Source organism: Nylanderia fulva, unplaced genomic scaffold, assembly GCF_048542155.1.
Source record: "Nylanderia fulva isolate GAGA-0341 unplaced genomic scaffold, ASM4854215v1 Scaffold3, whole genome shotgun sequence".
Lineage (NCBI taxonomy): Eukaryota > Metazoa > Arthropoda > Insecta > Hymenoptera > Formicidae > Nylanderia > Nylanderia fulva.
Genome location: NW_028190368.1, coordinates 8,444,549 through 8,461,981, shown reverse-complemented (window position 1 = coordinate 8,461,981; position 17,433 = coordinate 8,444,549). Strand labels below are relative to the sequence as shown.

The window sequence follows — 17,433 nt, the reverse complement described above, 5'->3', positions numbered from 1 at the left end:
TTTTTTCTTTTTTTTTTTTTCGTAGAACGGAGAAAACCCGTAACTAAGAAAAAACATTTATAATTTAATTTGTCGTTAAAATTCACTTTGCACCGTCGCTCGACACTGGGATGGAAATTCTTCTATCTCGCGTACACATACATATGTAAATAAAACGGGATACGAGAAAGTGCGCAAAACTAATTACCGATGTATGAAAAGCGCGAGAATTATATTCGCGCAGTGGAAAAACACGTGCGTCGCAATTGTAACGCGGCAAATCGTTCTCTGGAGTTCGCGCAATTTTTCCCGAACGTTAATCGTCGAACGCAGGGTGCGTCTCTCTCTCTCTCTCTCTCTGCTCTCTTTCCCGGCGAAGCATTCGGGCGTGCACGAGAGAGAAAAAACGGCTCGACGTTATTTTCCTCGCAACATCGGCTATTTACATTCACACCTACGGAACGTATACAGCCTAACGTAAACCGAGGCTTAAAGCCCGACGTTAGATCGAAACGCCAGCTTTAAGCAGGGCTTCGCGACGTAAAAAAAAAAAGGAAAGAATTAGAAGCCCGGGTGATATAGCTCGCAGCTGTTTGCAGTTGCTCCGTTTATGCAACGCATCGTTCGTGAATTTATGGCGAGTGTAGATATGCATTTTGAGTCTGATGGTATGCTGAAAGAGAGAGAGAGAAATATGCTCTCGTATTCTAAATGATCTAGGATATCTTGGATTTCTTGCATTCAGTGCGCAAACATTTTCAGTTTAAGTGCAGTAGAATTTAATATGTATTTATGATAGAATTTTACATACATTTGTATATATGTATATATATATATATATCTGTTTTTAGAATTTTCTTCTCTTTAATAAAAAGGAATTATTTTTTCCATTAAAAGAGAAAATTAATTAAATCTACTCCAGAATAAAACCATTAGTTTATATTTTGATCTCGTGTAAATAACGCGCTTTGTGTCAACTTTATATAATGAAATATAGAAAGTAATACATACACGAACGACAATGAGAATTTGTTGAAATTAATTTATGTTGAGAGAAAACTGCTTCTCCGAGTAAATACCGTGCAGTTTTATTACACAGTCTCGTTTTGTACCGTTCGACGTAGCGGAGAAAATTTAGCATTTCTGTAATTTTACATACCGCGCTACAACGTTGATCTCTTTCCCCGATATTATTGGTTACACTGTTGAATTTCGAATTTTCAAGACGGCCTTCCTTTTCTCTCTCTCTTCTCGTGTTCAGCGAGCCGAATCATACGGCGGATTGGAATTCCAGCGAATACCCGAATAATCGAAGCTGCCCGGAGGCTCTAGCAAATTTGATTTGCATCGACAAACGGCCATCGACTGCTAACGAATTGACGTTTTTTTTTTTTTCTTTCGAAACAGTAAAGAACAGAGCAGAGAGTTAAAGTCGCTCGTGCAGACGCGACTCGATCGCGGTCTGACTCTCGCGTGTTCATTTCACTTACGTCGAACTTATAGGTATGTACGTCGTTGCGGAGAAATTGTGCGCCATTATACAAGGACACTTAACATTTATAATTTATAAAAAAAAGGATCGAGAGAGAGAGAGAGAGCTGAAAATAAACAGCATTTCGATTAAGAGAGTAGCTTTTAATTTTATAAATTAATTAAAAAGTAATCAGTTTTTCAAATTAATTGACAAGATTGTCGATGATGAAAAAAAGTCCGGCAATATTTGTATATACTTATGCGAGAGAAAAATGATGTAATAATCGTAATATAGCGTCCATAGAGTTACACATTAGGGGAAAATACGCGAGCGGATTCGAGATAATTGTTGCGTTTATAATGCAATAGCAATTTAATTTTTCGGCGTACACACGGGCACACAAATCGGCGAATTTGACTCGTGCACAACCGTGGGCGCTTCGTGTTAAAATTTACACGACCAGTAAATTCGCGGACGTGCAACCCAGTTGCGAATTTCATGTCCGCTGCCTTAATTAAGGCTGCGTTATATGACCCATATGCACATGCTGATGAATGATATGCGCTTTCAAAAAAAAAAAAAAAAAAAAGAAAAAGAAAAAAGAAAGAAAAAAGACGAGTACGAAGCAAAGAGAGGTAAAGAGCAAGAGAAAAAGACGAAAAGAGAGAAAGAGAAAGAAGATGAATTTCGTCTAATGCGTAAACTCGCAAAAACGTTATTATTGACTTTTGTGCACTTTCCAGCGGCGAAACCGCTACGATAAGCGAACGCTGGAGTAAGATAATGAAGCCGATGCTGAAGTTTTGTCAGTCTTTTGAAACTTCCACTTGGTGGAATTATCGTAAAGATGGTGAGTCTTCTTAAAGTCGTAAAGGTACATTCCGAACCATCAATTCGAGCAACTCGAATAAAAGTTTCGACTCTTCGTATCTCTTTATATCCGGTTTTGTGTGTACAAAAAATACAATGATTTAATAATTCGTATTGAACTTTTATTGCTGAATCTTTTTTATTTGTACTACCAGATTTCACATGTAACTACTTTGAAAAAAGAAAAAAAATATTGATCTCCTTCGGTTTTATCCGAGAACTGATATTTTTATTTGTCGCTGAAAATTTTTCTCTCTTTTATCGCGCAAGTTGCTGTAAATTAAAATATAAAAGACGAAGAACATGTTAAATATCTTCCATCTATTTAGTATGTAAATTAAAATTTGAAAACCGACAATAAAGTTATGAAGACAAGCAAATTATTGACTTATCAAGTAAGTTTTCGTCGCCTATTTGTTATGCGCAATAATAAAATGGTAAAACAGACATGACCTAAATTATATGGGGAATCTCTATTGCAAATAGCCACAGTTTTGCGGAATAGCGATGGTCGCCTGCGATCGATACAACATGCGGTGTACCTATATCGGGAAACGTTGACTGAGTTGCAGCGGACCTTCGTAATTTTCGACAGAAGTTTGCAGAACACGTGGAACGAACTAATTCGATTATGAACAATCTGACCGCGTCGAGGGAAAATTTTTAATTCGCTCTGGCAAAACGAATAAGCAATATTGCACTGATCGATTCCGTTGTTATTGCATTAGAATAATGCGTAACGATATGAATTAATAACAGGTTTTACACAAAGTGCGTGTTGCGTAGCGATATCGAGATATATTTGCGTCGAGCGAAAAATTAAATAATCGTGATATATTACATTTTAATTACCGCACATATCACGTATATTCTCAATATCAGTATATAATATTTGCAATTTAATCGAATTAAGAATCAATGTCAATTTCTCTGTGTTGTATTAAAATCAGTCTGCGTATATACATATATAACTTGATAAATAATTACGCGGTGGAATAAATTGTTAAATGCATATAATGGGCAATATACATATATTATATATAATAATGCTATATAGATATGTATATCACAGATATTAAATCAGATAGTTTATTTAATATTAAGCTCGCATTCTGTTAATTTTCAGTCATTCTGCGTTCAATTTGCATTCCTGAGAAACTATTTCGAGAGAGAGAGAGAGAGAAAGGAAAAGAGAGGTAGATAGATCGATAGAGGAAATCTGTGTGCAACTCTAGTCGAGTAATTTTGCTAAGTGAAATGCGCGCAGGAATTAATTCATCCGTAAACTACGGACGTCTATTTAAAGTTTACTCCACTTAAATTGATGTTCCACACGAACTCTGTACCCCGCTATGTCATTATCTTTAAGCGGCTAATTATTTGTCGCTTCTAGATCCTTAATAAAGTACTCGATTTATAATGATGTTATTAATTATTCACACCAACGTATATACCATTATATTTTATTCTACAAGAAAAATAAGTTTAAAAACTTATTAAAAATTCAATCATATGTAATCCTCTCAAAAATGACAATAAATTAAGAAATTAAAATTTTAATCGCAGCCTTACAGGATTTTTTTTCTGTCACTTCTGTAGAAAGAAATAATCTTGATGTATGTTTTTTCAATAATAAATTATTTATATAACAAATATAAGAAAACTATATTAGAATTGAATCAGAAAAGAAATTGAATAAAAAAGTTATTTGAAATTTTATTTTCGAGCTTGTGACAAATAATTGATGAAAGAAAAAAAGCAGATATTACTGTTGGTAGAGACAAAAAGTAAGAAATGGCTATAATTTAACATTTAGCTCGACCACCCTTTACGAAGAATAGCAAATGCAAGAATACGTAGCGTATTCTTGTTGTTAGGAGTATTTGGAATAACGAGGGGAATATAGGGCAAAGACTTCGAACATGTTATGCGAACAGAACTCTCATAGTACTGGCTGCTCGATTTCTGTGGACTATGAAAAACGAATAAAAACGCGCCAATACGTTAGTACGTCACGTGAATCACGATTTTATTTGAATAACAAATAACGAATAAAAAGTGAATAAAGCTTTTTTTTTTTTTTTTTGCGATTGACGAATTTTTAGATTAAGAAAGAATTTGTACAGAAAATTGCACGAGTTTTTTACTTAAACATTTTTTGATTCCATTTTTTTATTCTCATTTAATCAATTTTAGAATTGTTATCATTTATAAATTACTCAATCAACTTTGAAATTTATTTTTGTATTGCAAGCAAACAAAAATCTAAAAAGTGAATAAACATCAGAAATAAAAATAGAAAAATAAAATATTGGTGTGTTCTCCTATTTAATTAATTAATTTTAAATTGATTTTTCTGTAACGGAACCTTGACAGCCAATTACAGCGATATTTAAAATTCAACGACATCAAAACAAACGAAGAAAAACTACCTTCGGAATATAAATATAAACGCAGTCACAGTATTGAAATTAAAAAAATAAACGAAAAGAGACGCGGTTAATTTTGCGACGTATTTGCAACCCGTATATATGTATATATATGTATATACTTTTCCATCCCGTCATAGTCTAGATTTATCTTTCATATACCCTTATGCTAAACAAGTTCTCGTGATCTATAAGAAAGCTATACTTTCTGGCTGATTGAACTAAGCCTCTCTTGGATTTTCTCCGATGGAAAAGAGTGCCTTACTCATATCGTTGTACGTCATTAGAACAGGGTAAAAGGTGAGAGCGCGCGGTGGCTGCCGACGGGTTGGATGACGTCATTCCCGGGTGAACGGTGACGTAAAAGCCGGGGTAGCGTTACGTTACGCAAGCGTAGAGGGTGCGCGCGTTGCGCGCGCTCACCCACTGCCCTACTTCGCCCGACTCGGATGAGCTCTCGCGCTCGCTTCACCTCTTCGTCCTTCTCGTCGAGTCCGCCTCGCACCCCGCGAACCGCGTGTCGAGTGTAAGAGTTAACCCCTATTTCGAAAGGGTTTCTGTGTAAGCTCTATTTATTTAAACGCTTAGCAGCATAGAAACGCAAAGAACGGAGCGCATTTTTCTCTGTGTATCGCAAGCTATCGAGATAAAAATTCCTTTTCATTTCATTCTTATGCTCTTAAAATTGCAAAATTTTTCGTAACAAAGAGACCTCTTACTTCTGATAGTTATTTTTGGTCCAAGTTATTTTTTCAAAATATTATTACTTTAATATTTTTGAAAGAAGGCACGAAAAATAAAATATTCATTATATTTGGTGTTGGCGCCAAGATATAGCGAACATTTTTAATTTCCTTATTAGGCGTTGAGAGAATCGCTGAACAAATGTAGTAATTACTTTTTTAGTTTTAATAACTGTCAATATATAGGAATGCAACGCAACGCTTTAACATTTTTTAATAAGTTATATCTGGATCATTATTTATCCAACAATAGGATATTCGTTATATTGAAATTCCTCGTAAACATTTTTTTCATCTCTTTCATATGCATGATACAAATAATGGAAAAATGTTGGAAGTACATTTTTAAAAGTTTTTATAGCTTTCAATATTATAGTATTAAATGCCAGCAATATTAAGCACAGTAAAATCAGGAAAGCAGGAAATTACGTTCTAACTAAAAGCGTAATAAAATCCGAAGTTTGATACGCAGCGTTTTTTTCATTACGTGACATCAGATAAGAATTAATGCGGCGATTTTCAGATCGGTTGGCGAAATTGGCGAAAATTCTCGGAAATCGCCTCGAGCTTTCTGAGGGAGAGAGAGACCGTCATCCTCATCTTCATATATTCAAGCTCCATTAAGTTCAACACCGTAGGAGGCGCCCTGCGGCTATGGACCCGGGATAAGAATCGCATCGACTTCCCCTTATCTGGGTCAAAGGTATGCACAACGCGTGTTGGATACATATATATACATATGGAGACATGCATACACACATGTACGCGTGCATCCCGAGGATAAACAACATTGACACTGACGGTCGCTCCTAGTTCTCGATCTGCATCATTAATATACAATACGTTCGAGCCATTCACCCGTAAAAGGATGCATGACACGACAGGATAAACATGTCGGGTGACACTAGGATTAACAACTTCGTGGATCACTGAGATCAATGTTGAAAGAAAATTAAATACGCGGCTTTTAAACGATTAAAAAGTATTTGCTCATCATCAAGATAAGCTTCGCTTATAGAGTGTTCTGAGTAAGTCGATGTTTAACTTGAAAGGATCAAAACGCCCTTTAACTATATCGAAGATTCATGTTTAAAGGAAATTTCACTGGATTTACGAAGATTAAGCGATACTCTGTGTGTGAGCGCATGTATATGTGTGTGTGTGTATACGTGCGTGAGCGTTCTAACAATGGTTTATTCATCTGATCTCTGCTTTCACACGATTAAGCTTTTCAAGTATCAAAAATTGAACTTTGGGAATAATTCAATTTTCAGGCTCTAAAAAAAAAAAAAATAAAAACATTTTTTTCTATAAGAGAAAACACAACTCTGAACTTATGAAATTAGTTTGCGGTAACTTTGGCGAAACTTTAAATTAAATTTGAAGATATAGTTAAGAGATAAACCTGACAATAGTTGGAAAATAAAGAATGCAAGATTGAAAAGTAGCCGAAAGGCATAATTTCGATCCTTCATGACACCAACGATTATAATTGTCGGTCACTTTGCCGCCACATCTTTACACGGTTCGTCGCATGTGTCGCTTAAATGTGCAAGGTCGAACGGTGAATTATCGACTGGAAATTGCAAGGGACGGATTATCGGGCACCGAGGTCCTTAATAAGCATTCCCTCACGGCAATTTGCACGAACGTCAACGGTGTTGCATCAATCGAATGACGTTAAAACGCGCAATTTGGTTCGCACGCATTATGTGCCCATCTAGAGAGAGAGGTAGGCAGATCATTTTAAAGGACGAGGCAAAAATTATTTATATATTATTTAACAATAACAATATTCAGGAATTTTTACTAATTTTTTATATGACGTAACATACTCCGAGCTTTGCGTCGATATGAATAGATAATAAACTGTTTAATTCAAGTTAAATAGGTCCAATGGAAATAAAATTTAATATTTAATAATGCGTTTCATGTTGAAAAATGTTGCAACAAATAACGGGCTAAAAATAAAATTGTACATCACTCGCTCAATTTTCTTTCTAAATTAATTTGCATATATTTATTAATTAATATTTTAATTAATTGTGAAAATATTATATTTATTTAATATAAAAGATATATATGGAATACTTGATGAATGACCTATGATACAATCCGAAATGTATAATTCAAATATTGCGATTAATGTGTGTAGTATCGTGTAAAATGAAATCTTAATTAACAGTAGCATTGGTCGACCGCAAAACCGACACATATCGCCGATCAATGATCCTAATTGACCGATTAAACAGGATAATTCACGACAGTTCGCGATCCATACATAGCGAGAGTATCGAGAAAAAAAAATGTATGGAATTTGCAGAATGTCCTGATTGAAATCACGGATTCCGTCGTCGATAAAAAACACAAATCTTGTGACTTCATTGCGAAAATAAATTAAATGCGAAAAAGAAAAAAATATATAAAACGTACATAAATAACGCGTATCGATATCATATTGTTATATCAATACTCTATAACACTAAAATCCAGTCGTGAAATATTCGGGCAATTTGTATTAATAGTGCAATACGATGAGAATTTTAAACGTATTATTAACTCTTTCAATTGTAAATTAATAATTTGAAATATATTTTACTTTTTTATCTCCGCATAATATCACAAAAAATTGTAGCCGTCACGTGATAATAATTGTCGTTTTTTTTTCTAATTAAGCTAACTGTTCTTCCGGTCTGCCCTCATTTTGTCGATACGGTTAAGATATTTTTCGGATAAATCGCTGTCAAATAACTCGTTTGAAGGATTTACTCATCTGGAGAAGCAAATAGCTCGATCCGTCGGCTGTCTGCGTTGCGACAAGCTCGACCGCTGTTCGCGTCTCTGTTTCAAGCGGCAGATCGATACAGCGGAGTCTGCGTCTCCAATCCGCGTGTATATATACTTTATTACCACGCGGTGCACCCGGTAAATATCCCGGGTACAAGGTGAATCCCGCGACGACGACGCGAGCCGCGTTTTAAGGAGATTATCATGTCCGTATGAAAAGGGGTTTATTGTTTCTTCCGAATGTATCCCGATGCTCTTGGACGAATAAAAAGCAGGAGGCTTCGAGGCTTCACATACTTTCCGCGTCTAAATATAATATACTATATACATGTAATCCTCATAATCCGACCATGGATTAAACATAATATTGTGCACTAACAATATAATCCCACTCCGAAAATGTATGTTTATAAAATATAATCCTGTATGAAATTCATGTTTATATATATAAGTACAATCCCGGACAAATGACTTATTTAAACAAATATTTTAGAGAAAAATAATTGATGATATTAATACAAATTTTATTCTTTTTTTATGAAAATATAAAAATAAAATAGTGCAAAAGAGATCATTTCAATGTAAGTATTATTCAGTCATATAATTACTTCCATTTTCTGTTTCAGGAAAATTATTTTTAAAATTTTACACACTTTTTTCTGGAAATTTTACCTTACCATATATACACACACATTTTTTATATTTATCATGATAATATAATGTTAAATGCGTTAAATTTGCTCATAGTATCGTTAAATTTAGAAAAAAAAATTATTGTGTCAACGATATTACACATGTACTATAATATCGTTGCAATTTTGTTACATACATATATTAATAGTCGAAATAAAAAATTTCTCGTACAATTCTGTACCCTATTTAAACACGTGTCAATACACAACTACTTTTTATTATCTCCCAATTATTAATTGACAAGGCGCTTTTCAAAATTTGGATACATATAACTCATTTTATCAACAATTATTTCATTAACAGTTCACAACCTTCTATCCATCCGAAAATAAAAAATAACATTCGCGATCATACTGCAGAGCTTTTATGTTGACGTGTTGTTACTTGATATTAATATTTGACAGTAAATAGTTGTAAACGATCGATGAAACGGGTTAATTGGCTGTTTCTTACACGTCATGCGATAATTTTACACACTGATATATTTTTTGAGATTAATGAGATAGCACAAGGAAAAATAATATAAATGAGTATAATTCAGGAATAATGTGACATAATATACAATTGCGATCAAAATTTAAAAGGAAAAAAAGTGGCAACGTTAAAATTAGGCGGGCGAAACAACGCCCTAGAAATGAATTATTCCGTGATATTATTCATCCCAAATTATCCACGGCACGTTATGCTCAAATAAGCGTGTGAGATATAATCTGTATATTAATATCATGTAAAGAGAAGAGAAATAAGCCGGATAATTTCGGTATCTTAAAATCTTAATTAACGCATAGAAATATCGCGGAATATTGCATTATTTCCGATCTAGGAAATGGTCACCTAACAAAATTTTGTATATATTTAAAGTTTAATATTTCAGAACCTCTCTCAGCTTTTTGATTATATGAAATGTCGTATGTGCCAAGGTTTACTTGGTAAATCTAGGAGTTGAGTATGGAACTCAACATTTCAATTACATGAAGCCGGACTTAGCAAGTGAAAACTTAATTGCAATCGCGTAATGCTGCGAGGTATAGGACGAAAGGAGGCGAATGGATTAAAGTTATTGCCCGATGTGCTGCTAAATGCAATCCTACATCAATCCTACATATCCCTCTACTCTGTTCGACCAGCGGAAGTAACAGTGATTATAAAACGAAAATCGATCTCAATTTTACGGGATTAAAAAATATATATATTAATTCATAAACTATAAATATATATACATATATATATAAATCAATATATTATTTAATTTGAAAAAAAAAAATATAAACAGCACATACAGATTCAATTTTTTAATTATCGATTAAAATAAATTGAGTTGATGAACGGTTCTCGATTTTATTGATTCTGTTATTATCTAGATTATACAAAGGAAATATTTATACGCAAGAGAATGCATTTATTCGCTTTACATTGGCAATTGTATTTATAATATCAATTCAGTGTACTATCGCAGAGTTAAAAGGGAATGCAATTACGATAAAGGCCGAAGCTAACTCTGAATAATTCAATAAAGAGATAGGATGCGCGAGAGACGTTTCCCTTACTCGGTGTGTTTTCTAAGAGAGGAGAAAAAGATAGAACGCCTTCGCGTGATATTAAATTGATAGAAACGCGAGGCGCTCGTAAATCAGTACTATTTAATCTTTTATGTACGCGGTGAGTTCCGGCGCTGTTCCAAGAATGTCACGAAATTCGACAGAAGATATGTGCCGTCTTCTCTCTCGCGACAAGGTTAAATATTTGACAGAACAAGCGTGCGAATCGTCCGGCATGGTTTAATATTGAATGACGCTTAACAATTTTGATGGACGTCGATAATACCCGTTTGTGGCCATGCACATTTTTAGTCGACTTCAGAGACGCAAAGAAATCATCGAAAAATGTGTATTGTGTTAGAAATTATTGATTCGTGAGAAAAGTTTAAAAGATTTAAAATCACTGACGTAATTTTTTTTTCAAGTGTATTGAGTTTTGAGTTATTTTAAATTGTTTCTAGTGTCTTTTTCCTATAAACATATAAAATAAAATATAAAAAATAATTGGACAATTTTCTGAACAGCTCAATATATGAGCAAAAACTAATACAAGAGGGAGAAAACAATATATTTTTCGCTTTTAATATATAATTATTATATTTTATAATGATATATATATTGTAGAAGAGGATGAAAAAGTGCGATTTTTTGACCTCGAGCGGAAAGTAAAATTCGAGTTGTTTTAGGTCTCATACATCTAGAATAATGTAAAAACCATAGTGGTTTTTCCTAGAAATGCACGGAACATTTAAATATATCATCATATGTTCAAAGAAAATTACGTAAATCAATATCTCGCAATAAATCGAGATTGCTTGATGTTTCGAATATTTTGGTAAATATTTTGGTAACACTAACTTTCCAAGATTTAGACCGATTTTACTGTCAGTCAATAATAAATTGAATTATATATAATACAATATATATAGGGTGTCTAACGCCTGACCCGGGTTCTTTATCTTGGAAACGACTTGAGATACGAAAAAATGTTTCAAACAAAAGTTGTAGGGTTTCGAGGGGAACATAAGATCGTGCCATTGATTTATTAAGTATTAAGATACGATTACCAAAAACTGAATATTTTACAAGATATTTTACATTTTATGTCAAAAAATTGTTAACTTCAAACCTTTATAACTCAACAAGAACTCCATGAAAACATATTTTAGTATAGGGTTTTGTAAAGCTTTATAACAATTAAGCTGAAATAACATATAAGAATAGGTAATGAAAAATAGGTAGTCCCATTAAAGAAATTGAAAGTGACTTTCACGTGACCTTTAAATGACTATTCAAGGTCAAATCAATGGCAAGATCTTATGTCTCCCTCAAAATTCTACAACTTTTGTTTGAAACTTTTTTCGTATCTTAAGTCGTTTCCAAGATAAAGAGTCCAAGTCGGATTTTAGAAACACTCTGTATATATATATATTATTCAATTTATGATTAACTGACATTAAAATCGTTCTAAATAATTTTAGAAATTTGGTATTACCAAAATATTCGGGTGAAAGATCAAGAAATCTCGATTTGTTGTGAGATATTGATGTACGTGATTTTCTCTAAACATATGATAATAATTAAATGTTCCCTGCATTTCCAGGAAAAACCACTATGGTCTTTACAATATTCTAGATGTATATGAGACCTAAAATAACTCGAATTTTACTTTCCGTTCGAGATAAAAAAATCACACTTTTTGGACACATTCTCCTTTAATTATAATATAATAATAATAATAATTCTTATTCGGTATTGTGGAATTTTTGCAGCTTTCTTTACAGCATAACTGCCGATTAATCAATCATAACTGCTAATGTTCAAAGAAAACTCGACTCAGAGTGATGCAGTAAATATTGTACGCATTCTTCGAATGCAACTAATAGATATTTTCCTACGATATATAAATCGAGACAATCGTTTATTTTAATTTTCGATTTTCACGAAAGTATATTGCGCTTCCTGCTTTTATTTTCGCGCGTTACGTTAATCGTTGTACAACGATCGAAGCTCACTGATCTAAATAAAACGCCGACAATGATTTTACGCGCTGTTAATTATTTCGAGCGTGTTTACTCGAGTCATGTCACTGCGGGATAGACAACAGCAGTGAAGTAGACAAATCGTACATTTTATAAACTTGTTCATCTAGTTTTTAAAAATACGTATTTATAAATGTATTATATGTATATATACATTTATAATAAAATATATATATGTATATTTTATTTATAAATTTTTATCAGATTTTAATTATATTTGACCTGTAATATGTATGTGTGTGTGTTGTATGCAAAATCTATTTCAACTATAATTTTGTTAAAAGGAAGAAAGTGTTGCTACAATGTGTTTCATTCAATATAACGGTAAGAATAAAAATAATGTGCTTGAGAGAGAAACTTCGTGATATTTTCTTATTTCGTATAAAGTTATTTCAAACAAGATAGAATGTGCAAGTCATACATTGTATAGATCGGATTCAATATTTCAAATAGGATAAATTGAGATCGAGCTAGCTGCCGGAAATTTAACATTTAAAGAAATGTGCTCAGTCTTTGACAGCTTATGTTAAAGATGAATCAGAAACGCTGATTCGACAAAAAATAACGCTATAGGTTTCACTGCAACTAATTTTATGAAATGTACTTATATACGAACGTCAATTTGCAGATAACGTCGAAAAAAATTAGGATGATGTTTTCAAGCGATGAAGATCGAGAGGTGTTCATCCGTTTCGTGCGCACACTGAATGCTTTGTATCAATAACTGTAATTGCAACGCTCGCAAAACTGGACGGTTAATCGAATGGAGACAACAAGAACAGGCAATGGAATGCCCGGATGATAGAACATAGGGAAAAACAATGACGTAGGAAGAACCGAGGAGAGAATTGGAGCGTGCGAACAGGGAACAGGGAGATCAGTTGGGAAGGATTTTCCAAAATTAAGGATTTAGGTCGAGAAAATATTCTTCTCCTCGTGCGGTTCTATCTTAAATAAATTCCTTTCAAATTCTGAAGATATGATTTTTACAAATGATATATAGATATTTTAAAAAATAAGTCGTATATTTTATACAGAGTTATTCAAAATGATCAATTTCGGACTATATTTTTAAATTTAAAAATACATTTTAATAAGGAACAAAACTTGGATAGTTTTTCTTTTGTAATTGATGCATTACTAATCACTATGTATTGGTAAATTTCAAAAAATATTTATCTGAAATCAGATGTATTCACACTTGCATACATACATCGTAATATCACATTATATTATATTATATATTAATATATATATTTTTTTTTCATTTTCATCTAACATTTATTATCCTTATAAAGCGTATTTGATAAATCTATTTATTTCTCGTAATTTATAAAAGTGCAGAATTTCGTAATATCACATTATATTATATTATATATTAATATATATATTTATTTTTTTTTCATTTTCATCTAACATTTATTATCCTTATAAAGCGTATTTGATAAATCTATTTATCACATTATATTATATTATATATTAATATATATTTATTTTTTTTCATTTTCATCTAACATTTATTATCCTTATAAAGCGTATTTGATAAATCTATTTATCACATAATATTATATTATATATTAATATATATTTGTTTTTTTTTTTTCATTTTTATCTAACATTTATTATCCTTATAAAGTGTATTTGATAAATCTATCTATTTCTCGTAATTTATAAAAGTGCAGAATTTTTAAATTTCCTCTATTTATTCTCTTTCTTATTAATTTAGTTTCGTCATAATCGAAAAAACACATATAAACAAGATATATTATTAATTCCCAACCCGAACGTGTCATGAGTACTGAATTTAATATTTCCGTGCTATGTTTAACTTCCGCATTATTAGGAAATCCCAGTATTATCGTAGTGAATGTTGCAGCAAGAAATACGAGAACTGAGGTGCCAATTAGACCCCCGGGTGCTGTGCAAGAGTCAAGAATAAGTTTTTCCCCAACAAGAATTATTACGTCTACCGCGTCGAGGATATAAGTGAATCTATAGATTAAAAAAAATTGCGCTATATTAAAGCAACCTTCAACTATAGAGAATTAATGTTGCTATAATTGTGCGCTCTCTAGACATTTGAAAAACGAGGAAATGCTTAAACGATATCCTAATCCTTTTCACTCGTTCGCGGATATCTTTTACATATTTTGCAGACTTCTGTTTAACAGTTCCGTGTTGTCACAAAAAATTAATGAACTAAATGAAATATTAAACGCGCGGAGAAATTTGGTGCCAAGATTATTCCATCGATCGCATATATAATGAACGACGAACGGTCAACGAAAATAACCGTGGCATTGAATGGAACAAGCAGTCTAAATATCGAAAGAAGGAAAGGTTGAAACGATAAGATGAAATACCGGAAGAAATTTATCGATTTATTTTGAAGAAGATTATAGATTTTTTCATTCATCTCTCAAGATTTTGCAGAATGTTATTTAACAACTGAATTGAACTGAATTGAATAAATGTCCGACGAGTTTTTCATTTAATTTATAAAGAAATAAAAAACTGTTCTTGAATCTTTTGCTCTTTCACAAGAAAATATATTTATTGAGAAACTTGAGACAAGATAGTTTAGAATATTTTGGCGAAAAGTTTCGATTCGAAAGTTTGAAAAGAGCAATCCAAATCAGCGGGGCATACGTACAGGCACATCGGTGCGCATAAATCTTGAAAGATGTGGTCGAGTGCCGATCATATTTCTCGAAGCATGTCGGAAAAACTGGCTCGAGGTCGACGGCGGTTTTCGGTGAAAATTCACCGGCACACATTTTCCCTTCGCGCGTCCACCACTACACTTTGCCTGCTCCATTATCCCGGCAATATCCGGCGCAGCATGCGCTTCTGAAAATCGGGTCGGCGCCGGGACTGATCCGGGCGCCCATCGTCGAGGGAGTAAATTGACAAATTGGGCCAATCAGGTACAAATGTACCGCCAATCGTGGCAAACAGCGGTATATTTTTTGCTCCCTCATGTGCACTTAATCTTCCGCTCCGGGAATATAATCCTTCAAGCAAGCTAATGACACGACAATAATAACATATTCCAGATTGGTTTAACTTTGCGACCTGCGCGACGATATTATTATACAATAGATGAAAGGAGCTACTTTGCGAGGCTATCGATTTATGTCGCGATACCTGTTGTGATATTTTTTATTCGTCAATCGATTCTTATAATTTTTATATTTTTCGATATTCATTTAAATAACGAGCTATTTTTCATATAAATATTACCAAGTTGTGAAAAAAACTCTCGATAATTTTCGTTGAGAAAATATATATTTGTAAAAAAAAAGAAAAAAAAAATTATTTTTATTAAAACTATTTTTAAATTAACATACAATGTACTTTGTAAATAAGTACGATTTATATGCAAATGACGTTTAATAATGTGTTCGACAATTCGATTCCGCAGTGTTAGAACTTGTCCAACAATGTGTAAAACTTTGAAGGTTTGCAATTCGTAATTCAGAAGCCTACGCTTGCATGATACTTTCTAACGCGATTAAGAAGATATGCATAACAATTTTCGACTAAAACGCGCGACAAGTCTATGTAAAATGCATTAGCATAATGAAGGCACTACAGATATGGTATTGCGCGCGGCATCTTTTATCATAGGCTATTTAATACTGCACGACGATAAGCGATGCAATAAGAATGTCGCGCTGGCCACACTACAGTCACTATCATTCCGCGGCATCGTTACCAACTTGTCTACGCTTTATCGATTTTCCTCGACCTTGTGCCACGCGGCGAAGGCATGAATTACCTCGATACACTCTTTCGCTCTTCCGTTTCTCTCTCTTTCTTTCTCTTCGTACATGTATTACGCAGACCTATATCTAGCACACACGTGGACCTACGTTTTCAATTAATTTCGAACCGTTGTCTCTCATCTCCTTCTACCAACAGAGACAATGTTACGGATTTTTTTAATTAAGATCAATCGCCCGGTCTTATTTATATATCACTCGACTGTTATCAATGTCAAAAATTGATTTTTTATGTACAAGATTTGTTATGAATATTTTGATAGAAAAAATATTTTTCTTTCTTTCTTTCACACAATTCATTTTATCGAAATAAAAATATTATTAGATATATATATATATATATATATATATATATATATATATATTTGTTTGATTCACCAGATGAATCTTTACTTTCTTCCTTGCAATCTTTATTTCCTACACGCTTATATATTTCATTAAACGAGAATCGTAAAAGGCTATTCTACTGGACCACCCTTAACAGTTCTTTCTATACACAGAGGACTATTTCTTCCATTCCGCCCACGAGCCCATGTGAAGCTTTTATACGAAGCTGTGGTATAACGAGACTGAGATCTTGAATGTCACGAGCAAATCTTTACCTACTTGTTCGTTAACGATCTCATTTTCGACGTTCTATTTTTTCAGAAAAAAAAATCGTTAAACTGTCATATATATTCTAAACATTAATTCTACAACTTTAATCAATTTCGTTTGAAAATAAATGTTTATAGGAAATTGTGACTTTCGAAAAAAAACTGTAATTAGAGACTGAGCTTCAAGTAGAATCTACATAAAATACAGGGAGAAAGATATCGAGTTGAGAATATTCGAAGCTTGTTCCTCTAGGGATGCGCGTGAAATGCCACGATCCGTTTAACGATTGAACGCTTCGAAATATCATCGCTAATTGCTGACTTCAAGATCGCGATAATAAAAAGGAGCAGTAAAAAGAGCTGGAATACTCTTTGCTTCATAAAATATTTCCCGTATATTTTTATCGTCTCTTTTTAGAGAGAAAAGTTGCGCAAAGAAAAAATGTTTTTTGCAAAATTAATGTATAAAAGGCAAAGCCTTCAATAATTTTCAATAA

At 33.0% G+C, this 17,433-nt stretch overlaps 1 protein-coding gene across 6 annotated transcripts in view; it reads right to left on the bottom strand.

Annotated features, from left to right (window-relative positions):
- Positions 1 to 17,433, bottom strand: part of kcc (solute carrier family 12 member kcc) — a 77,719-nt gene that overhangs the window by 30,343 nt on the left and 29,943 nt on the right. The window lies entirely within an intron of this gene.